General features: G+C 36.7%; 1 protein-coding gene and 5 non-coding genes across 8 annotated transcripts in view; all 6 read left to right on the top strand.

Annotated features, from left to right (window-relative positions):
* LOC145690770 (uncharacterized) overlaps window positions 1-25098 on the top strand; it is a 132067-nt gene that overhangs the window by 39993 nt on the left and 66976 nt on the right. The gene's annotated exons all lie outside the window — the stretch shown is intronic.
* Window positions 6845-6917, top strand: TRNAF-GAA (transfer RNA phenylalanine (anticodon GAA)). Its single transcript has one exon. It is a non-coding gene; the product is annotated as a tRNA-Phe (tRNA).
* On the top strand, window positions 12343-12415 carry TRNAF-GAA (transfer RNA phenylalanine (anticodon GAA)). Its single transcript has one exon. It is a non-coding gene; the product is annotated as a tRNA-Phe (tRNA).
* On the top strand, window positions 12563-12635 carry TRNAF-GAA (transfer RNA phenylalanine (anticodon GAA)). Its single transcript has one exon. It is a non-coding gene; the product is annotated as a tRNA-Phe (tRNA).
* Window positions 12788-12860, top strand: TRNAF-GAA (transfer RNA phenylalanine (anticodon GAA)). Its single transcript has one exon. It is a non-coding gene; the product is annotated as a tRNA-Phe (tRNA).
* On the top strand, window positions 13012-13084 carry TRNAF-GAA (transfer RNA phenylalanine (anticodon GAA)). The gene has a single exon. It is a non-coding gene; the product is annotated as a tRNA-Phe (tRNA).

Below are 25098 nucleotides of genomic sequence, written 5' to 3'. Positions count from 1 at the left end.
TCTCTTTATAGGTCAGGTCATAGGTTTGGTTTTGTATGTACAGAGCATATTGGTATACAATTTTCTCCTCATATCTATTCCGTGTATCAAAACAAAACTTGGTACACTTATTTCCTTATCCCCTATAGTATTTTTTTGAGATACATTTGGATTGTGTGTTTTTGCCAGGTACCACTCCAGAGGGGGGCAAAGTTGATGGGAGAGATTTTTGGAGAAAATTTTCCCGACATTCTCCCAATTTTCCATGTTCAAGCATGTTATGGGCCCCAATACATAGTACCTCTGCAAAGCATGTTTCATGCTGAAGAGAATGAATTATAAACAAATGACTTTCCAATGAACAGTGTTGATGCAATAGCTATTTCACTGCGAGTTTACGATTTTCATTATACTAACAGGGCTAATGGGTCCCAGGGACTTAGTCCGTTGTCCATGGCACTTAATTTTTTGTGCATGAACATATCTTTGCTATGTTTATCGAATGGACTAGGTTTGATTCGGATGTGCGGATGACAGGTTCATGTCCGTTCCTTGTGAAAATGAGATGTCATGCGTTTACAATAAGTATTAAGAATATCTAAACGTTTTCGCCTCGATTTTATTCAACCCGTAACTCTGAGGTGTTTTAAAGTTTGCATATTAGTGTTAGTAACTGATATTTGCTTTTTATATTATTATTATTATTATTATTATTATTATTATTATTATTATTATTATTATTATAAACTGCATAGAATAGTACTTAGTTCCTCAACTGGGAGTTGAACTTGTAAGTCTTGGCTTCCTGCCAGGTGCTCTACCAGTTAGAGTACCGAAGAACATTCACCTGATAACTTGTAACCAGGTTTGACTCGGGTTTGACTTTCAGCTGAAGTACACTACTAAAAATACTTTCCGAAAGTGTTGAGAACAATGTACCGAGACACTTATTCTTAAAATTGAAGTTAGATTCAGAAGTGAGTTAAAAAAAATACGAACCAGTGCCTATCGTTTGCTTCAACAAATGAGAATGCATCTCGCCAAGATGTAAAACATTTATGTAATGTCCTCACCTTTTACGTTATGTTTGGCTTTGTTCTTTCATTTGTAAATCAGATCTTTTCGAAAACTGACCACAATATTGCTCCTCTTTTTATAAAGTTTAACGTCCCACGATTATCGAGGCTAAGGGAGACGGTAATGATGAGATGGATGATGAGTAGAATGAGGAAAGGAAAGGAAACGGGAAAACCTCGGGAAAATCCATGAACACGGTGTTTGTTCAACATAAGGTTCACTTGGCGCGGGCTGAGATCGAACCAGGGACCCCACACATCACAAGTTAACGCTCTATCATTAAGCCAAAGCGGCTCCATATTGTTTCTCTTGATTAAAACGAAATCATATGAACATTATTCAGGCAAGATGCGAAAACGATTTTACACATTTTCACCTTGTGACGATTTGATTCAGTAGATATTTCAGGAGAGAAATTTGGGAGGCCACGCACCTTCTGTGCCCTCCCCAACGCTGCAACCTTCTGGAATAATTTGTTTCAAGTGAGTTCCAAGAAATGTGTAACATATTATGTTTTACTATAACATCTTGTACTAAGTTAAAAACATTGTGGTTAAAGAAAGAATTGTAATTTTTGTTTTTTAATCTTCGAAAAAAAAATGAATCTTTAAAGGCGACATTGATAATCAAAGTTAACCACTTAAGGAATTGTGGTTCTACATGGAAATAAATGTGAAACATACATATGTGTACTACTTATGTTTTCTTTATGTAGCCGTCACTTTTTTTTTTCATCGGAACCGTGCACTTACAATGTTACTTGACACATCCATTATGATTGATGAATTCCTCTGTACAATGCACAACATTTTACATTTCTCCTAAAGGTTATAGTAGCAGTCTTCGCAAATAAGTTCTGTTTTAGATGTATGTAATGATATGGAGTTACGCGAAAGAGAAAACCCAACCGCCCTGTCAGGTTAGAGAAATGAGAGACACGTAAAATTTCGATTAGGTCATCAATATATTTCAAGCACCACTTCGTGCCTTGATTGATAATATCTTTGGCATTCAATAGTGACATTGTCACAGAAGCAGTTACAAATTAGCAGATATAATACTGGATAAGATATACTTACACAGTTTAGCCCTACATGCCATGACAGAACTTACAAAGTATGAGTTTTTAATAATTTTCTCCCCTTTTATGTTTTGATTGCGAAAGGTACCTTCAAGAATTTTCTATAATAATTGCTATATAAAATAGTAATATTTGACAGTGGAAAATTGGCTTATGTTAGAAGCTTCTAGGTTGATTGGAGGTTTTAAAGCTCTTTTCAAAAGCAGGCCTACATGAGACGTTGACTTGCAATTGAATTGATTTGAATGATTGAAATTTAACTTCCTTTTTCAGTTCGAAGACGGGACTGTGAAACAGCAGCGTAACGCAAAAATGTCGCCCCTCCCCCCCGCAGGATTACTTTTGGGGCCCCCTTCCCATGCCCATTAACTTCCCACTATTATTTCCCTGTAGAAGACAATGGTTAATAAATCTATGGAATGTAATAAAATTACAATTAAAATTAATACTCACCGAAATAGGCATAAATTATTTTCCCTTAACCTCCGAGTACTAAGATGATTTTTTAAACTGATGTTGCTAGAATGGATGAATTTTCACCCAGAGTATATTTTTTTCTTTTCTAAAGTAAATAATGTTGTTCAGGGAAATGGATATTCCCTATTCAGCTCACTTTTTGTAGCCTATAGTTCTTGGCGGTGGTGGTGGGCCCCCAGACCCTGCGGACCTCCTCGCACTGCAGGACCAGCGAGACCCTCAATTACGCCACTGCTGTGAAACGGAATCTACTTTATAAAGTTAAATCCGACTCGTTAATCGGGTTTATAACCGAGGTTTTATGGTATCTGAATCATATGAAATCGCAGTAGGAATCGAACACAGGACTATTGCACAAAAGTCAACCATTTAACTGCTAGTTTCTATGGCTTCGTCTTTTCGTTTTTCTCTAAGTATAGCAGCTTCTTTGTTTGTTTGTGTGTGGGGGGGGGGGGGTGCGTGGAGATAAAATAACAACTTCAGGATTTTGACTATCCATCATTAAATAGTGTATAAATATCAAATTGTATTTTTTGCTTCAAAACTTGCCATCAGAAGCAAAGGATTGAAAAAGTATGCAACAACAGCAATTGAAAAATAAAAGTATATTAAAAAAATGTCTCCACTGCTATCGCGGCATTTTTAACGCAAGAAGCAGGGATCTCAAATACTGTATTTCGAGTAGATTCAAATTAAAGTATACCTGTTCATAGAAACTGCTCTCACAGAAATTGAATGTAAATCTTGTTACTTTAAATTTATATACAAAATCATGTTACTTGAGTTTGAGCTTTTGTGTTCTTAGCCTATATACAATACCAAGATTATAAAGGACGGTACCTGATTATATATACATACAGTAAAACCTGTCTTCAACGGACCCTTTATTAAACGGAAAACTGTCTTAAACGGAAATATTTCACGGGCCCATGAATTTTGGAGAACAAAACGTGTGAAACCCCCTTCATTAAGCGGAAACTGTGTTACGCGGACAACGGAAAGAAAAATAAACATTTAACGGAAAATTCTGAGTTCCGGACTACAGCGTTTAGAAGATGTTTAGACATTCTGTGAGACATACACCCTCCATTCCAAAAGAAACCGAACGTTTTAAAAAAACAAAAAAGCAATGTACATTTTGGAACAAATCATTTTTATTAATCAATGTATTCCCCTTCTGCATCGATACACATATTTGCACGCTCCAACAAGTTGTCAAACGATTTCTCCATGTCCTTTATTGGAATGGTCTTTAGGACGGCGGTCGTCGCCTTCTCAATGGCATCAATCGATACGTGCCACTTTCCTTTCATTGCCAAATGCAGTTTCGGGAACAGATAGAAATCGCACGGAGCGAGATCTGGTGAATAGGGCGGATGATGCAACCGAATAATGTGATTTTTGACCAAAAATTCAGTTACAAGTCGCGAACGATGTGATGGTGCATTATCGTCCAAAAGAGTCCAACTGCCGATTTCGCGATATTCGGGCCGAATACGACGATTTCTTGCCAGCAAACGCTTCATGACGCCAAAGTAAAACTCTCCAATGACTGTCTGGCCGGGCTGAACAAATTCTTTGTGGATAATTCCTTTTGAATCGTAAAAACAAATCAGCATCACCTTAACTTTTGACTTCACCAAGCGACTTTTTTTGGGTGTTCCTTCATCCGGCGCTCTCCATTCAGCACTTTGCCGCTTTGTTTCGGGCTCATATTCAAAACACCACGTCTCGTCACCTGTTACAATCGATTTCAAGAAGTTTCGATCCTGCCGAGCACTTTTAACGATGTCTTTGCAATGCGCAATTCGATCAACTTTTTGGTCTTCGGTGAGTTTGTGTGGTACAAACCGCGAATTAACTTTCTTAAGGCCCAAAACTTCGGTCAAAATGCGGTAAGCGGTTGTTTGAGGAATGCCTAATTCCATTTCAATAACTTTCACCGACGATGTTTTGTTATGTTTGATGAATTCACGCACTTTTTCGATGTTTTCTTCCGATAATCCGGTTCTGGGACGGCCTGATCTTTCGTCATCATCCAGCGTCTCTCTACCCGATTTGAATCGCCTGAACCACTCGTAAACTTGCGTACGGGATAGACACTCATCACCATATGCATTTTGTAGCATTTGGTGCGTTTCACTAAAAGTTTTACCCAGTTTAACACAAAACTCAATTGCAGCTCGTTGTTTGAAACTCATTTTCCGACCGATGTACACAACACACTGACAGTTGAAACGCAAAACTTTGTTGCCGTGCATCCAAATGTCATGACATTTATACCAGTTGTCAATGAGGGACTACGCCATCTACCGGTAAAATATTACAACAGACGGCACTAGTGGTACTATTTGTTTTCAAAAGTTCGGTTTCTTTTGGAATGGAGGGTGTATACATTACACTGTCTGCGATAAAATGTTCGTTCTTTTGTTAAATATTTCTGGACAGTGTTGACCTTCCCCAACCACTACTCATATTCACCACCACAAATTGTCCTTAATCCCCGCAACTTAATCAAGAATCATACGGAATGTCGGAAAGAAGAAAAGGAGATAGAGGAAGAAGAGGAATACGATACCGAGTTCGAAGAAGAGTGTAGAATAAATACATATCAAGATTCTCTCAGAAGTTTAAAGGAACTGCAAAAATTTGCCTTACGAAAAAATGATTCTGATTCACTTAGTATAATTTCTCAGGCTAAATTTTATGCGGAAAGTCAAGCAGCTAAGCAGCAATGTACACAGAAAACCCTGCTTGGCTATTAGAAAAATAAAGAAAACGTGTGCATAGCATATTTTGTATTCTTTGTGTGTGTGTGTGTATTTATTCGTAGAAGGAAGAAGTACTGTAATCGAACAATGTACGTACAGCAATACATTTCCTCAGTATGCCCCTTTATAAGCATGTATTTAAAAAAAAGAAAGAAAGGAAAGGTCTACCTGCACTAAGCGGAAACCTGACTTTAACGGAAACTTTTGCAAGTCCCGCTCGATTCCGCTAAAGACAGGTTTCACTGTATTTGTATTTAAGTCCGACGGTTATGCACCGAGGCTAAGGGATAATAACATGGATAATAATGGTAAAATGAAGAAAGGAGGCGAAACGAAAGAACCCTCTACGCACACGGTATTTGTGTACCACAACGCCCACATGGTGGCAGCTGAGATAGATTCAGGGATCGCATGCACGGAAACTGCTATCAACCCCAGCTCCAAATAATGGGCCTTCATACGGCGTTCCCCACCAAACTAACTCACCTGAAAGAGAGATGGATCACAAGAACATGCCACCAGCCCAGGTTAAAATCATAGTTACTACAGTATTATGGAAACTAGAAATTACTTTTTTTTTTTACTTTTTTTGTAGGAATTATGTAGAGGAACAAAATTTGTCAGTTTTCTTCTCGAATTTTTCGCTATTACATGTTTTCCCTTTTTCATGTTAATATCAAATACATTCGCGTAAATAACAACCATGTAGTAAATTGACGATTAATTTCTAATTTCTAGTCGTACGTCCAACAGTTATGCCCTTTACGTTAAAGGAGAAGGGTGAGTAATAAAATTGAAAGAATATGAAAAATTGGTGGAATGAGCATGTGAGAAAAGACGAGAGGAGCCCAGAAACCCCACGGACTCAATGCTATCCACCACATACTCGCGCGTACGGGATCGAACAAGGAGTGATCCCTCTAAAACTTTTAATAATAATAATAATAATCCTACAGTTATAAATACGCCTTCTCAGTAGTTCCGAATTTGCGTTAGAAAAGCATTAAACTGACACTGGAAGAGCATCAGATTGAAGATTTAAAGGCTCCAAGTACAATTACAGGAATCAGCATTTGGTTCATTTTTAGATTTCGGTAATACTTTCAAACCGAATTAGAAGTTTTGAAGCAGTATAAACTTTCTTCTGAGAAAAGACTTGAGAGAGATTTAGTTAATTATTTTTAGAGAACGAAATCTATAAACTCAAATCTGTAAAAGCAAATCTCAAGTAAAAGCCGAAATAGCTCAGTTGGGAGAGCGTTAGACTGAAGATCTAAAGGTCCCTGGTTCAATCCCGGGTTTTCTGCATTTGTTCTCTTTTTAGACATTTTTAATCGAAATAAAAATTACGATCAGTGTAGCCTTTCTTCTGAGGAAAGACTTGAGAGAGATTTAGTTAATTATTTTTAGAGAAAGGAGTGGATAAACTCAAATCTGTAGAATAAAAGTTCAAATAAAAGCCGAAATAGCTCAGTTGGGAGAGCGTTAGACTGAAGATCTAAAGGTCCCTGGTTCAATCCCGGGTTTCGGCATTTGTTCTCTTTTTAGATATTTTTAATCGAAATAAAAATTACGATCAGTGTAGCTTTTCTTCTGAGGAAAGACTTGAGAGAGATTTAGTTAATTATTTTTAGAGAAAGAAGTGGATAAACTCAAATCTGTAAAAGAAAGCTTCAGATAAAAGCCGAAATATCTAGTTCGTCCGTGACCTTCGTGCAGTTCACATCATATACTGTGCTGTGTCTGTACGAGTTGAGTGCTTGGAGTTTGGTTGAGAGTGGTGTCTGGTTGCTTAGCTGTTTTTGCCCTGGTTTGGTGTTGTGTTTGCTGCCTGTGCAATTGAATTGCATTTTTTTTTCTCTTGGAACGCTAAGTTATTAATTGTGGTTATTCAGTAACTAATGGCTTCCTTACGTCTTAATACGATTCGTATTAACTTCCAGAGTGTAGTGAATGTTCCTAATTATATTTACTTACATGAATGGATACACAATGAATTTAAGTTTGCATTAATTGATGTTTTGAGCATAGAACTTGATTTTGCTCGTAAGTTTCTTTTTATTAAACTTTCGAATGTGGACTTGTGTGATCGGATCCTCATGGATCGTAATGGTATTGTGTCATATACTGACGCTGAAGGTACTTATAAACTGCCTTTAGAATCGGCTTCTCACATGTTCAAATTGGTGAAAATTCATACAGTTCCTATGGAAATTTCGGATGCCCAAATAAAGCAAGTGCTGGGACAGTATGGAGAAATTATTTCTATGGACGAAGAAAAATACACCAAAGGTCATTATTATCCTGTACGAACTGGTCGGAAACTCTTAAAAATGATTTTGAAACGGAACATTCCTTCCTATGTGACCATCTGTAATTTACGGCTTTGGGTTATCTATTTTGGGCAATCTAAAACGTGTGCTAGGTGTGATAGCGAAAATCACCTCGTTTCCTCCTGCCCTCATCGCCAGGCTAAGCCAGTTCAGCCTCATGGGCATACGTCAACGTCAATGGCTCCAGGTGTCCGTACCCTACTGAGGGGACCCCCTTCCCCATTACAACTTGACAGTGCACCCGACCTTACAAATTATAGTATTTTTCCTTTGTTGCAACCGAAACCTCCTTCAGACCCTCCCGCTAATACCAGTGTTGAGTGTGTTTCTTCTGTGCCAGCCCCCTCTGTAACTGGGGAAGTACTTTTCTCAACAGTAGTTCCTAACAGTTCTAAACTTCTACCTAGTGCTGAGTCTTTTTTTGAAGCTGAACCTTCTAGTGACAAATGTCCCCCCCTCCCCCGGATCCTGTATTTTGCAGTCGCAGCAACAGTCCCACTACCGTAGTAGAAGAATTGCCCGGCCCTCCAGTTCCAGTTTCACTGCCTCCCACTGTTGAGACCCCTGTGGATACTCCTGTGACATGTTTGAATGCTTCACCTACCAAGAGTACAACTACTCCTGACGTTCATCCTGTTTCTACCACTACGACTTGTTCTGACCCTACGGTGCTGGACAGCGTTTCAACCGCACCTACTACCACGGAAGTCACCCGTTCATCATCTGCATCTCCAGAACGAGGACGTCGAAAACGTAAGAAGCGGCATGAACTTGGTAAGTTAATCTTCTCCCAAACCGTTCAATTACAAGATGATATCAGTGCTCCCGAGGATGTCAGTGCTTCTCAATGAACTCGCCGATCTTGTGTTAATTGAAAACTACAGTGCCTAGTGTATACTGGATATTGTCTTGTTTTTATAATGATTCTCCTCCCGGTCCGTTTTTTACTTTTATGGTCCCTCTTTATAGTGTTTTCATTGTGTTTGTTACCGTTTTCGTATGATTATTTCTCCATGTTTTCAGTGAATTTTGCTACAATTAATGTTAATGGTTTGTCTTCCGCGGTTAGAAAAGCTGCTTTAGTGGATTTTATTTTGGTCCATTCTCTTGACGTCGTGTTTTTACAAGAAGTAAACTATTCTACTCTTCACTTACCGCATCAGTATATCTATGTTGCTAATGATACTCATTCTGGTACCGGAACTGGTCTCATTTATAGGGCAGATTTGGCAATTGAAAATTTATTTTTACATCCGGAAGGTAGACTGTTAACGGCAAAATTAGAACACTGTCATCCTGCTGACGTTTATGCTCATTCTGGAAGTAATCAAAAAGCTGTCAGAGAGCAGTTTTTTTGCTACTGATCATGCAGTCGCTTTACATGATAGTACCGCTCCTATTATCTGCGCAGGGGATTTCAATTGTTCTCTTCTTGCGCAAGATCATCATCCAGGACGCAACTTTTCGTCTACCCTACAACAGGTAGTCAATTCGTTTAACCTTATCGATGTTTGGAATTATTATAAGCCTACGGAACTAGGACATTCATTCTTTACTATCCACAGTTCTAGTCGGTTAGACAGATTTTACATATCTCAATCTTTAATTCCTTGTGTGCTAAATATACAACTTTATCCTGCTTCGTTCACCGATCACTGTGCTGTATTGTTAACATTGAAGTTACCTGTTCAAAAATTTTATCAGTGTTCTTCAGTATGGCATATGAATACATCTCTATTAACGGATCCTGAGTTGCAACAACGCCTTCTCACTAAATGGCGCCAATTTTCCAATTATAGTGGACGTTCATCCTTGCTTACTCGTTGGGAACTTTATATTAAACCGGCTTTAAGATCTGTATGTAGCCATTATAGTAAGGAGCGTTGGCATGCTTATCATACCCAGTTTAATTATTATACTCGTTTACTTCATGACTATTACTCTGCATATCCTGGACCTATGCCTCCTTCTGTGTTTGTCAAGGTCAAAGAAATTAAAGCGTTACTAATATCATTGTATCGGAAGCGCACAAAAGGTTTTTTTGTCAGAAGTAAAACAGAAAGTTGTAATGCAACGGAGGATGCGACACTTCAGCAAATTTGTAAAGATGCGCAAACGCGGCCAACGTAAACTTATAAGTAAATTAGTAGATCAGACTAACACTGTGCATCAGGGTAATCAGGTGGTGCCATGCTTTCATACGTATTATACCAGTTTATATACAAATGTATCTCCCATAAATACTTCCTCTTCCCCCTTTTTTGCTATGCTTCCTAGCTTGGAGGCTGCCGATCGAGAAACTCTGGATGCACCATTTACAGAACAGGAAGTTAAAAATGCCATTCTTATGGCTAAACGACAAAAGTCAGCAGATCCTGATATGATACCCAATGAAATGTACTTAATGTTTACTGACTTGATGTTACTATTCCTAACTCAAATGCTTAATGAATTTTGGAGTCGGCCTCACTTGACTAGGCACATGAAAAAAGGATTTTTGGTATTAGTTCCTAAACATGCCCATTCTACTCGCATTCAAGATTACCGTCCTATTACATTACTTAATTCTGATTACAAGATTCTTGCCCGTCTTCTTGCAAATAGACTGAGGCACGTCTTACACCGTTTATTGTCTCCATTTCAGTTTGGTCATGGCTCTTGCCCCCCCCCCCCCTTGTATGTAGCCTTAAGTAATATCAGGGACACTATTGCTTATTTTACTAATGTTCATGGTTCTACCACTGCATTACTCTCAGTCGATATGATACAAGCTTTTGATCATCTCCATCTTGATTATTTATATCAATTACTGCCGTATTTTATTTCTATGATAAAAGCGCTTTCTTCCGATCGCTTACTTCAAATACATTGTAATGGTATTTTATCTAAGCATTTGGTTGTGAACAGAGGTCTCCCCCAGGGATCCCCCTTAAGTTCCATTTTATACAGTTTAGCTATTGCACCCTTAGTATACAAAATTAATAATCTTTTTCCTGGTGTCCGTATTGAAACAAGGGCCATTTGCATTCAAGCATACATTGATAATGATGATGTCCACGTCATACTTAATTCCCCTGCAGATTTACAGGTGGTTCAGACGGAGCTTAATAATTTTGCTAGTATTTCGGGTGCTGTTGTTAATTACCACAAAAGTAAACTTTTTTGTTTTCACTCTGAGGCTGAGCAATTTTATCACACACCTTTTACTCTTGTTGATGGTTTTAAACTTTAGGAGTTCACTGGCGACGCACAATAAAAGAAACCATAGATTATAATTATTCTCAAGTCACGGTTAAAATAATTTCTACTTTATATGCTAATAAGTTGCGAGACCTTACATTATATGGTCGTGCTTATTTTCTTAATGTATTTGCATTTTCTCAACTCTGGTTTCTTGCTCAAATTTTCCCATTACCAGTCAAATATGAAAGAAAATCACCAGCCATGCTTTATACTTTCTGTGGCATAAACGACTGAGTTGCTCGTCCCACTATCTATGAGCCTCTTGCTCATGGAGGTTTACGTATTTTCAATATTCGCCAACAATGCCGCAGCTTATTGTTACACCGTACATGTGTTTTACTTTGTGTTTATGATTCTTTAATCACAGCTGGGTTACTAAAACAATGTCTTTTTTATGTATCTTTAGATTCGCCAGTCAGTACCTTGGTCTCATATGTACCCCCACCTTAATAATGTTATTCTTGATATAAGTTATGCTCTCATCAGTCATGAGAGTATTGAAAAGTATGCATGTACTGTTAAACAATTATATTGTTATTATCATAGTAATATAAGGTATGTTCCTAAAATACAGCAGAAATTTCCGACTGTTCAATGGTCGCAAATTTGGACCAATATTACGACGAAATTTCTTTCTTTTAGTCTTAAATCGCTTTGGTTTCTTCTTGTACACAATTTAATTGTGACAAATGTACGTAGATATAACATTGGACTAAGTAATACTATGTATTGTACTGCCCTACTGAGGATACAATTGAACATCGTCTTTCAGGGTGTCATGAAAGCAAAGTGATCTGGTCCAAATATTGTTGTATTGTAAGCAGCACTCTCCGTTTGCACCCAAAATATGTCACTGTTACGAACATATTGCTCCTTCCTGAATATAAACATTTTCCGAAAGCAAAGCACAATCTTATTATCTGGTTAACGATAACTACGGCAGCTTTAATACTTGAGGACGATATCAAAGGAAATACTGATTTGTATCTGAAACTTTTAATTTCTCGTCTGTCACTTTTTACATCTCAACAACAACACAAATATTTTGCTAATTATGTAAACGCCATTTATTAATGTTCAAAATTTCTTTTCTGTTTCCTTTTATCTTAAGTCTGTGCTTAATTATGATTGCAAATTTCTTGAATAAAGAATTTTTTAAAAAAAAGGCTCAGTTGGGAGAGCGTTCGACTAAAGATCTAAAGGTCCTTGGTTCAAACCCGGGTTTCGGCATTTGTTCTCTTTTTAGATATTTTTAATCGAAATAAAAATTACGATCAGTGTAGCCTTTCTTCTGAGGAAAGACTTGAGAGAAATTTAGTTAATTATTTTTAGAGAAAGAAGTGGATAAACTCAAATCTGTAAATTAAAACTTCAGATAAAAGCCGAAATAGCTCAGTTGGGAGAGCGTTAGACTGAAGATCTAAAGGTCCTTGGTTCAAACCCGGGTTTCGGCATTTGTTCTCTTTTTAGATATTTTTAATCGAAATAAAAATTACGATCAGTGTAGCCTTTCTTCTGAGGAAAGACTTGAGAGAGATTTAATTATTTTTAGAGAACGAAATCTATAAACTCAAATCTGTAAAAGCAAATCTCAAGTAAAAGCCGAAATAGCTTAGTTGGGAGAGCGTTAGACTGAAGATCTAAAGGTCCCTGGTTCAATCCCGGGTTTCGGCATTTGTTCCCTTTTTTAGATATTTTTAATCGAAATGAAAATTACGATCAGTGTAGCCTTTCTTCTAAGGAAAGACTTGAGAGAGATTTAGTTAATTATTCTGAGAGAAAGAAGTGGATAAACTCAAATCTGTAAAATAAAACTTGAAATAAAAGCCGAAATAGCTCAGTTGGGAGAGCGTTAGACTGAAGATCTAAAGGTCCCTGGTTCAATCCCGGGTTTCGGCATTTGTTCTCTTTTTAGATATTTTTAATCGAAATAAAAATTACGATCAGTGTAGCCTTTCTTCTGAGGAAAGACTTGAGAGAGATTTAGTTAATTATTTTTAGAGAAAGAAGTGGATAAACTCAAATCTGTAAAAGAAAGCTTCAAATATAAGCCGAAATAGCTCAGTTGGGAGAGCGTTAGACTGAAGATCTAAAGGTCCCTGGTTCAATCCCGGGTTTCGGCATTTGTTCTCTTTTTAGATATTTTTAATCGAAATAAAATTTCGATTAGCGTAGCCTTTCTATAGAGGAAAAATTTGAGAGATTTAGTGCATTTATTTTTAGAGAAAGAAGTCTATAAACCAAGGTTGTTTTGTTTAAAACAAATTTTGTATACGTTTTAAACATTTTTAAACACGTGTATTTTTAAAACTTGTTTTAAACATTTGTTTATTTTTATTTTATTTTATTTTTGTAAAAATATTTGCCAGAAAAAAAATTGTGAAAAGTGTTCCCCACTCAGAGGACTATTTTCTTCCCATGTGAATGTTTTGATTTCTCGTGGCTACAGTAAATCACTACCGTTCGAGAATTGAGTTCTGGTATTTGATAACAATCAGACAATTCATGCTGGGATTTGTTTGACCATTTACTTTAGCCGTGTCTATATGACCTTAAACTAATGCGGCTTAAACATGATTTATGACTGTAGTATCAAATAGAAGGTCAGTTTAGTGAATTTAACTACCATCGTCATGAAGTCTGTTTCCAACAAGAAATATTTATTTTAAATAATATAATTATGACAGATTTTGTCACCCCATGCAAATGCACATGTTACACATATAGCAGATCCGGCCCTGCTTCTATCAGCCTTCAGGTTTTCTACATTCTCCTTGTTTTGTGTGAGGGATTTACTGGGAATCTGAGCAGCAAAATGTGACATTATGCTGCATTCAGTATGAATATTCATACTGAAATAGTGTGATGCCGTTGAAATCAATGAAAATATAATAAATTATGGACCCTTATTTTAAACACACATTGGGACATAAATATCGTATATGATACCTTATAGAGCAATGAGTATTTCTTCAGTTCTTAATAAAATTGAAGGGGTCGTCATGTTGAAAGATTGCTTCTTTCTCTTTACAAAGAGAGAAAAAAATGGATGCCATTTGAGTAGGAGCATCAATGACATAATGTGGTGATAGAAGGCTATGGAATGTGTTTGCTGTCAATTAACACATCGTGTTTTGAAAGACTCCTACATTTGAAGAAACAATATACCTGTCTCCAGCGACCTTGGCGATTGGTCAAAGGCCAACGAGATTCTTTCATCGTGTAAATGGTGTTGTAAGTGTATGACTTGCTCCTTTATTAAATTTTTCCGCTGTTCTGCGACGCATTCTAAGCCTATGGACAGAATATTAATTACAATATTAGACTATTAACTGAAGTAGTTTCGAATCCGATTAGTTAATTTTATTACTTAATCATGTAGTTTAAACCTTAATATGTTACCCTTTTATCTTTTCTTTCTCTTTTTTGCACAAAAATTTGAAAAAACTCGTGCTTCTTTGTTTCTTTCTTTTTCTTTAATGTGTAACTAAGCTCTATGTTCAAGCTCAGAGGAGAGATTATATTATGTAAGGCGTTCCGACTAAGGAAGAAACGCAACAAGGTTTGTTTTCTGAAAATGCACTCTGAAATAATCATCCATTTATTTTGAAACTGTATTTTTTCAGAGAAAGAGGAACGATTTCCGCGAACATCTCATATGCAATGTTCGAGTGGCCAAATTGCACGTAACGCTTGTTGAGTTCGCTCTTCCTACCCGGTACGCCTCGTATCATGAAGAACTGTTTGCTTATGAAGTCAGAAGAACTTTTTTTCTCTTTTCGCTGGTAGTTCGTTTACGGAAGTTGTTGACTGTATATTAAATATTGTGAAACATTTTATTAGGGTTCAACTTTATACTGCAGGGTTAGCCGAAGATCCCCCTATGTATGATTCAAATATGAATGCTGATTTATCTTAAGGGAATAGAAAATAATAACAGAAGACATATCTTATCTGAGAAGGCTATACGCAACATTTTATTCTAAAGTGTTTGTGTACACACCATCATTTTCATGAGCGAATTATTTACCTCCGTACGGTGAAAAGTTCGTAGCACTTCTGGGGTGATTATAGCAAACGTATTTCGAACGTTTTCTTTAATTTCATCGGCTGTTTGGTAACGAACGCTGGCCATTTTTCAATTTGATATACCGTCACGATGCTTAAACACACAACTACACAGAGGGGGACCTCTGGGAGGCCAGTCCAGAGATGCTGATAACTGTAGGAACCCCCCACCAATCCATTGGCTGGGAAACACTTCAGTGAGATATTCTTTCACGGCAAGCGAATGTGCCGGTGCTTCATCTTGCTGAAACCATAATCGATCGATAGTTCTAGGGTTTGCAGTTGAAGTACAAAGTAGTCTTGTAACACGTTTAGATAGATTACATGGTTAAGAGCATAGTCAAATAAATATGGGTTGTTACAGACGTTGCAACACATTTCGTCACATAAGCATAGTCAACACGTTCTTTTCCAATTCTTTAAAGATGCAGAAATTTTTCTTTCTCCTCAAGTAAATGGTTGTCGCTTTCGCACTGCGGTAGATCACACACTCTTCCATGCGACGGAGTTGCCTTAAATCCATTTCAGCGCAATGCTTTTAATCTTAGTCCTATTTCATTTAACCTCACTAAAATAGACTCTCCTTTTTAGTGCATTATATATATATATGTAATGCATTAAACCTATTTCATATATATATATACAGATGGTGATCAGAAAAATGGAAACACCTTAACGAAATTGCAACTTACCAGATTAATATGGTGTCGGGGACCACCTTTCGCCTTCAGAACAGCCTTGATGCGACGTGGAATGGAGGCATAGAGGTCGTGAATGGTAGCAAGTTGAATTTTACACCATTCCTCGTGCAGGTCTCCCATTTTACACTACCTCCGTCTGCTGCAGTCACTGGACACTGCTGTTCCACTGCGTCTGACGTAGTATGGAGACCGACCTAACACACCACAACCAGCGGTCCGGCGCTGCGGGCGCCACGATACCACTGCCAACCCATATATACATTGTTTTTATAAGTTTGTGTGGGGTTATTATATTTTTTAGTCCTTAATCAATATTTTTAATTGTATCATGGAAGGGGGAAGCACAACACTATCTCTCATCTTACTGTGAAAAGAAAAAATATCTCAAACTTGTTGATATGAATTAAGTCAAGGAACCCTACTCGTCTGCAACCAACCAAACTTTAATGAAGATTTGGGTTGTGTAACCAGCAGGAACTCGATAATTGTTTCTAAATAAATTTTACAGTAAAACAATAAGCTACAGCGAAAGTTACGTTAAAATATTGTGTATTGTAATCGGATTTACTTAGCTATCTGTATGAAAGTGCATAAAATTTTGAATTGCAAAACGATTCTTAAAAACAAACAGAAAGCAACCTATTAATGTAAGAATATAAATCGAGAAATAAGGAAATATGAGGATAAAATTTAAGCTTGTATTAAAATCCATACTAAAGTTCAAATTTATTCTAATATTTGCCTCCTAAGAAAAGCATTAAATACCAGCAATACTTGAGAAACAATTACATTAGAAAAGGCACAAGTTGAGAAACTCCTTCACAGATCCCAGATAATCTTTGTTAGTCTAGGAACTAACAATTCATATGTTCTTTATACTTAGGAAATGAGAGTAATTGGTGGATTTGTTTTTCTTTTCCTCTTTTCTTAAGGTCAGGGAAGTTGTGCTCAAGTATCATACCCTTTTCTGAACTTGTTTTTCCTTAATCCAAGAACATCATATAGTGAAGCATGACACGGGCTATATTTTATTCTTATTCCAGAATTTCATATTATACTTTCCTTAAGTACACTCTCCAAAAGTTGTTGAGCTACGGGTAACAGGTGGGTGTGATACAAAAGTTTTACAACCTACCAAATATTTCTTCAGGATTACGTCGGAGTCACTGCTCTAGAGACACTTTCCTCCTTGGGATCATACTATATCCATTAAATGAGTTTATATACAGGGTGACTGGTAATTCAATGCATTCCTTGCAAGGGGATATTCTACAAGTATTTTGGAACATTTTCACCTATATGAACCGGTAGTCGCAAATCACTAGTTTCTGAGTAATTTGCACATGTGTGATTTCTTTGAAATTTGCCGGCTAACGAGAGATGCGCGAGAAGGTTTTATCCTGACCCAGTAGCTCTCACCCAGGGGTTATTTGGGAATTGCTCCCTTCTCTGAGTCTTTAATAAATTCAAGAACATGCGGAAAAAAGATATGGTAACCGTCATTTTAAAAACGAGATAGTTGAGTACAGAAAAATAGTGATATATTCTAACACTCGTGTGACGATGATAACACAAGTGTGGAAACAATTTAGTTCACATTCATTTCAAATATTGTCGTTACTTTTTTGTACTCAACTCACTTGTTTTTAAAATGAGGGTTCCCCTCCCCAAACTCTTCAATTGTATGGTTTCCCTAGGCAATATACTAATGAAAAAAGTACTTCCTCGGTGGAGAATCTTGTTTCTCCACCCCTTCAGAAAAGAAAGCAAAATTTGAAATGGCGCTGGTGCTCTCACCCCATATTAAATTTTAGCTCTCCAACTCATATAGCTCCTCCGATAGAAAGAAATAGATATTAAACTATAAACCGAATGGTTGTTCTTGTTTTGTCAGCGTGGGTATTCCTGATTTCAATTTCCTCAACTCAGCCTTTTGTTCTGGCTAATTCATCACCTATATGGATTACCTTGTACTTTTTTCTTTTAAAATGTATTTATAGGTTATCACTGGAATCAAAACTTAAAATTTATATTCAAAACTTGGGAAAAGCCAGATCTGAATACAAAGAAGTGAAATTTGTTTTAAGTAATCTCAAAAACTTCATCTATTTTACGAAATTAGTTTTAGTTGGTTTGTAATAACGTCAGTAAAATTGGCAAATAGCACATTTTACTGTGATTTGCTGCTTGAAACATTTTTTTACTTTATTTATTCTATAATTTTCTATAATGACGCTATAAACTATCATAAAAGAAGACTGAAGCGTTTATGGCGTGATATATCACAAACAAAGTCACAAAGTAACCTCGACTTTTTTTTTTTTTTCACTTCTTGCCATGAGCGTAGATGCTGGCAATCATTATATTCATGTGCCAAGATATCACAAACCATCACAAGAGCAGAAGAGCTCGTGACTAGAGTTTGAACAGACTTTTGTTGCGGTTGAGGTTTGCTGTGTCATTTGGCAGATTGTGGTTAGACTAACAAAAAATAAAAATGATATCCAACCGAGAAAGAAGGGAAATGCAAATATATTTCAAGGATGCTTAAATGACTTGATTTGAAACTTCCGTCTCAGTCACTAACATTTACTTAGATAGTATTTACAGTTGTTTGAAAACAACTAACAAAATGTCTGAAGTATCCATATTGAATTATTCACCTTTTCTTTATTTTTCCCTAGATGGATTTTTAAAAAGCTGATATCATTAATTTAAGATTGATAGTATGAATTTTCATTTTTTTTTTGTATCAACAATTTATATCTTGTGTCTAATTATGTCAATGTAAATAATATTGCAATGTTTTATTTGGTAGAGTCTAATAAAAGTCCGGGATATAAAGCTCTTAACTTATTTTATTTACAAAATAAATCTTTATAACAGTTTTACGAAGTTTCTTTTTAAATCTCTAAATGTTTTCAGGGTTTAACAAGCCCTTGGCAAACACAATAGTGGCTTCGGAAATAAAGGTTCAATATGACTTTAGTTTATGGCCGAAACTCCTTTTCTCATTGCAGCCTCCGGAGTAGGTGATTAATGGCAGTCTCCTTCGATCATTGTAGCCTCCAGAGATAGGTTTAAAGGAACTCCATAGCCCATTGCGGCCCCAGGAGAAACGTGTTGATAGGTTATCAATCAATTGTTGACTGATGCCTTCGTCCTCTTGAAATCTTTTATAGACGTCCTCTTGAAGGGAAGGTCGACCATCTTCGGTTTTCTTCCGATCCTTCTTCGTATTCGTCTTCCATCGTCTACTGGTGTTTACGTTTTTAACATATTAACACGTGTTCATGATTGAAGCACCTATTTATAGTAGTTATTTATAGTAGCACCTATTTATAGTATGTGAGGGTATGGAACCTTACAATATATACGGTAAAGCAGTTGAAAAACTGTTGGCAGTGGGGAGTTTCGAACTCACACTTCCGAATAGATCGCTCGGCAACACCAAAGTACGTATAAGGAACGCTGCGACTTGCTTGCTGAGCACTCTATGTTAACAGTATACATAAATCATTCAATATATCTAAAATATTTATAATGAATTTTTCATTTTTTTAAAAGTAAAATGGAACTTTATTGTGAAACACAGGGACGCCCGCAGTATTATTTTTCCAAATGGGGACAAAAAGACAATTCCATTGGAGAAGAAACTAACATGAAGGATAGCCGCAAATACAAACACACTTTGATGCACATTTGCACATAATACATAATATAAAATGACAATTATTTGTGCACATATCCTTGTTCATTACAGTAAATAAAACATAGTACTATATTATTTAATATATAGGGTAAATGTGCCAGTAGTCGGCCGCTTAAAAAATGTTAAACTTTGTTAATTTTTTTTTTTTTTTTAAATATCATTTTTCAGTAATAACTTTTACTGCATAGACCATTACAAGAAGTAACGTTTAAATTTTATGTTTGTGGTACTCACAGAAGAAACATTTTATGATTAAGTACACAGGTTAAAGAAACTATGGATAATCCTAAAAACTCCAGTACTCGGTCTCTGAAAACCGAAGGTCAGTCATTACCTTCACTAGTACTCATCCTCATTATAGAATTGACTTTTTCGACGGGACTTTCTACACCAATTCTGTAGTTAATCAAATCATCACTCGCTTATATTGCGTACAGAGTTCCTATAGATATAAATGTACGTGGTAGGCATATTAAGACACAGGCAAAATGTTTCTTGTACTTACCATAAACCAGGGGTGCCCATCCCCCCCAAAGCTGATGGCGCACTCCCCCCCCAAAAAAAAAACTAATAATCTCTTCCCTCCTCAAAACTCAAGTCCTCTAAAAACAATTGCCCAGTGTAGCAGTAGTTTTTATAGTAGTAGTAATTGTTATTTTTGTTGTTGTTTTTATTTCCTGTAGTAGTATTATAGAATGCTTGTTGTAGTAGTAGGGGCAGTAGTAATTATAAAAATGGCATTACTTTTATTAGTAGTCTTGGTAGTGTACAATACTAAATATGTTCTATAAGGATATTGAAGGGTATAAAAACTTCTACACACTGTGTATGGCACAGGTATTATTTTTTTTACAATTAGAAGTATTATTTTTTTCTTTACAAAATATTGATATAATTCCCTTGTACATGAAAAGTAAGACGCAAGTTACAAGTTATTGAGTTTGATACCAAAAGAAAATGTTATCCTCGAAATTAGCCTACAAAAAGAAGTGATATCCAACAAAAAACATTTCTGTAAAAGAGCCAAGTACGAGTGGCCTTAAAAAGAATTGAAATCACAAAAATAGGCGCCATGTTCTGGTGGACAACAGTTACAAACACTCACTGGCTCACTTCAAATTTAAATTTGAAACTTGGCTGTTGTCTGTATGGTTACCACTAGCTCACAATTATGTCAAACTACTTTATAATTTTCAACAGACAACATAGGCAAGTTTCAAATCTAAATTTGAAAGTGATTCCTTGAGTGTTTGTAACTGTTGTTCACCAGAACTTGGCGCCATCCTTTCATATAGCAAATGCGCGGTACTTCATTCATAGAGTTTCTAAGCAGGGGGTAGGGGGATTCATTCTCGAGATTTTTTTTTAAAATAATCGCATCGTGTTCCAATGTTATCCTGACGACAGCAAAATTACTAATTCGACATTAGAGTAAAATTCTTCCCCAATTTTTTTTATTACCCCCAATTTTTTTCTCGATTGCACAACTTGCGCCATTCATCCCTCCTGTGGGCGGCCCTTAAAACGAACCAATCTTTCCTTTCATACGGTTACTTGCGCGGTACTTCATTCATCGAGTATCGAAGCAGAGGGTACGGGGGTTCACCCCGGAAAATTTTGGAAAATTAGCTTCTCAAAATCGTGTTTTAATGCTATTCCGACAGTAAAATTGCTAGTTCGAAAGTAGAGTAAAATCCCCCCCAAAATTTTTCTCAATGGCGCAGCTTGCGCCATACATCCCCCCTGTGGGCGGCCCTGCCATAAACTAAGAAAACTACGCCTCAGCGTAGACTAGACTAGGCTCTATTTGACTTTCTTCTGAGGTTATGGAATTAGGTATGGCATTCCAATTATAAAAACCGAAGCAGACGTTCCACTGTGAGTCGTTTCACCACAAGAAAGCATAAGGGATTTGTTTTGCTAGTTCGAAGCAGACGTAACATCTATTTCTGATAAAAATAGGTCTATTTGCAAGCTCTAGAAGACCAGTTAGGGGAATTTCGTATGTTCTTGGACTAAGATTATCGAACCCTCCACTGACAAGTACTGATGTAGCAGATTGATTACGATCGTCTTTGGACAGAACAATAGGCCTACCGACATTCATTAGTGTAGAATAACGAGAACGCAGTTTGAAAGCAGTATCCTCAACGCAATTGAATTCGGAAACTTCATAAACAGCGGGTTCATTCAAGACATCATTTCTAACATCTGACACAGCATCCAGCAGCAGGTAAATTTAGGCTGGTTGAAGGAATAGGGTTAGGATGACGCGTTCCTAAAATGATAGATAGGCCTATATTTTCTTCAGGATCAGCAGCTCTTTTAATTTTCTCAAGAACATCAATGTTAATTTCTTTTTCTTCAAGATTCGATTTCAAGTATTCAATAACTTTCACAGCTGCCTGGTAGTTCTCTTTTGTTGGAATAATTGAAACTAACTCTGTATGTTCTATAGTTGTCTCTAGCTTTTCAAGTATATTTAGATGGATTTTGTGCAGTCTACAGGGTCAGGATTCCAGGTATAGAGGCCAGAACTGCCGAAATATTTTCGTATGATTTCTGGTTTGCATGTTGTTTTGAGCACTTTTTCTAGTAGTGGACAAAATAAGGTTTTATATTTACGCTATTTGCATTTTGTGGCAATTGATTCCAGTTTCTTACGTGCGTTTTCCTTTTTCATTTGAGTGGTCCGAAAACACCAACATCAGCAGGTTGTAGAATTTGGGTGGTGTTCGGCGGTAGCGAATACAGAATAGTTCCATTTTCACTGCAGAATTAATTGAGTTCCATCGTTAAATGAGTCTGATGACCATCAAATATAAATAAAATAAGTTTAGTAATGTTTCTTTCGGTGTCGTCCTGCTTGTGACAGTCTTCTGTGCGACAGGAACTGTTAACCGTCCTATGAGCGACCGACTCGATCTGTTAACTGGCCTATAAGTCACCGATTCATTCATTCTTAGATAATGGAAAAACATAAGGTTCCCTTTGCTTTTTGTTTCACGCTAGTGTGATTTAGAACCTAACAAAATGTACTGTGAAAAAGTTACGTTCCTAGAGGTCTCATTTCTTCCAGCCGTTTCACAATTACAAGGAGCATACACCCTTAACTTTCGTCTTGCTTAATAACACATTTTAAGATGTAACCTTACCATTATATTTATAAGTATAAAGCATTCTTGAATAAACATTGCATACAAGCATTAATGACAAACTCTTGCTGGTGGGGTTGGTTGGAAATAGCCAATCAGATGTAAGGGATCTCAAAAGATGTCTTTTATTATTAAAATGTTTCTTCTTATTTTATTCATAGTCTTAGGAAGTCTAAAAAGTAGATATTTGGCGAAACTGTTATACGTTTAAGTTTTCCAAAACTAAATATATTGCTTTGCTTAGTGAGTAATTAAATTTAAATTAAATTAAATACAGAAAGCACAACTTTTGAAGAAAAGAGACATTACAATTGGATTTTCAATAATTAATTACACAGGAATATAGTACTTTTCATGGAAATATCCCTGTTGTCTTATTAAGTTATTTGATATGCTTTATATCAAATCTAACTTGCTTAAGATAAGTTTTATTTGTACTCACAGTAGAGAGTAAATATATTTGATGAACAGTCACTAGCACGTACATTTTTCATAGCAAGGTTGTTCGGACGTTAATAATGCCAGAGGCAAACATATTTTACGAGAGGGAATCATATCATCTTTCATCATCTCAATGTAAATGAATCGGTTGTTCATAGGACTGTCGCTTCTAGGACTAATTCTTTCTCTCTAGTCACCACTTGTGAAAACCATTACTTATATATTCATAGAAAGTTTCGCTCTTCATCCAGCCACTATCATATTTTCCGATAAACCATGATGATGTTAACACTGTGAATGACAGCTGCCGGTGATTTGATGTACGGAAAAACTACCATAAGTGTAACAGTATCAGTATGAAGTATGTAATCCTTTAGCAGAAATTACCTCTTAAATTCGTTTTGGCACTGACTCCACTAGTGAAGTGCGCATATTTTGGGATTCATCATCGTATGAATCTATGAACCAAACTTCTATAGTATTCGTTCCCATGCCTAATTTGTATGGACGTCTCTTCAAAATACTCCACAAGTTCTTGATTGGATTTAAATCTGATGGATTTCCAGGCCTATCAAGCATATTCATTTTATTTCCCAGTATGAATTTCTTGACCAATTTTGAATAATAATAATTTTTGTCCACGAGCTTCCACGTCGAAAATGGCCTGAAACAAGGAGATGCAGGGACATGGGTTTAGAAGTAAATGCAGAGAAAACTAAATACATGGAAGTGCGTCGGGACCGTAATACGGCAAATTGTGGAGGCGTTAAAATATTAAATAATACTTTTGATAAAGTGGATACTTTCAAATATTTAGGATCAATATTAACACAGGAAAATCATATTCACGAAGAAATTAAATGTCGACTAAAAGCAGGGAATTCGTGTTACTATTCGGTTCAAAATCTCTTGTCGTCGCGAATTCTGTCGAGGAATTTGAAGCTTAAAATATATAAAACGATAATCATGCCTGTTGTTCTGTATGGTTGCGAAACATGGTCGCTTACTCTGAGGGAAGAACATAGACTGAAAGTATTTGAGAACAGGATCCTGAGAAGAATATTCGGACCCAAGAGGAACGAGAATGGGGAATGGCGGAAGCTTCATAACGAGGAACTACATAGTTTATACGGTTTACCCAACATTGTTAGGGTCGTCAAGTCTAGGAGGCTTAGGTGGGCAGGTCATGTAGCTAGAATGGAAGAAAGTAGAAACGCTTTCAAAGTCTTGACTGGTAGACCCATAGGAAAACGACCATTAGGAAGGCCTAGGCGCAGATGGGAGGATAATATTAAGATGGATCTCGCAGAGATAGGAATACAAAGTAGAAACTGGATCCAATTAGCTAAGGATAGAAGTCAGTGGAGAGCTTTTGTGAACGCGGCACTGAACCTCCGGGTTCCATAGGCCATAGAGTTAGTTAGTTAGTTAGTTAATACGGAGCTAACAAGTAAGGTTTCCCAGGTGATACACGCCGATTTTAATCAAACTTTACAGGTTTGTAGAACAGCAAAAAATAAGCGACACGTATTTTTTTATAGCGGCCCATATGCATATTTAGGCTGTATAATAGGGCTGTCAAATTGGGACAACAAAGCATACTTTATGTAATAGCGCGAAAACGAGAAGAGATAGCCAACTGTTGTAAACGAGCAAGTTGTCATGACACGATAAGCATTTCAATAACACATAGCGCTTCCACGGGGATAACCCACAACATCCGCAAATGGACCAATCAGGGATGAAAAACAGTCACAGAGCTTTATCTATTACGCGGAATCCAAATAACGTAGGTAAGAATAAAGAATGATAAAAAATAAGTGATACGTGTTTTTTCGTTTTTGCAAGATGAGACAAAAAACGTAAATAGATGCATCGTTATCTCAATGTCGAAAGATTGGAGAACTGGGAATATGAAGATGTGAACGCCTGTATGAGAGGCAACCTGTCAATCAGTGTTGTAAAACTGGTTGCAGGTGACAGGTAGAATCCTGCTCGAGAGAGAAATACCAAACCTGGTCTTGTTGTTCAATGGTTTATATGTTATATCTATTAGTAGT

This window comes from Thermobia domestica, chromosome 1 (genome assembly GCF_964235325.1).
Source record: "Thermobia domestica chromosome 1, izTheDome1.hap1.1, whole genome shotgun sequence".
Classification (NCBI taxonomy): Eukaryota; Metazoa; Arthropoda; class Insecta; order Zygentoma; family Lepismatidae; genus Thermobia; species Thermobia domestica.
The sequence above is the reverse complement of the archived record's forward strand: the minus strand, read 5'-3'. Positions and strand labels throughout refer to the sequence as shown.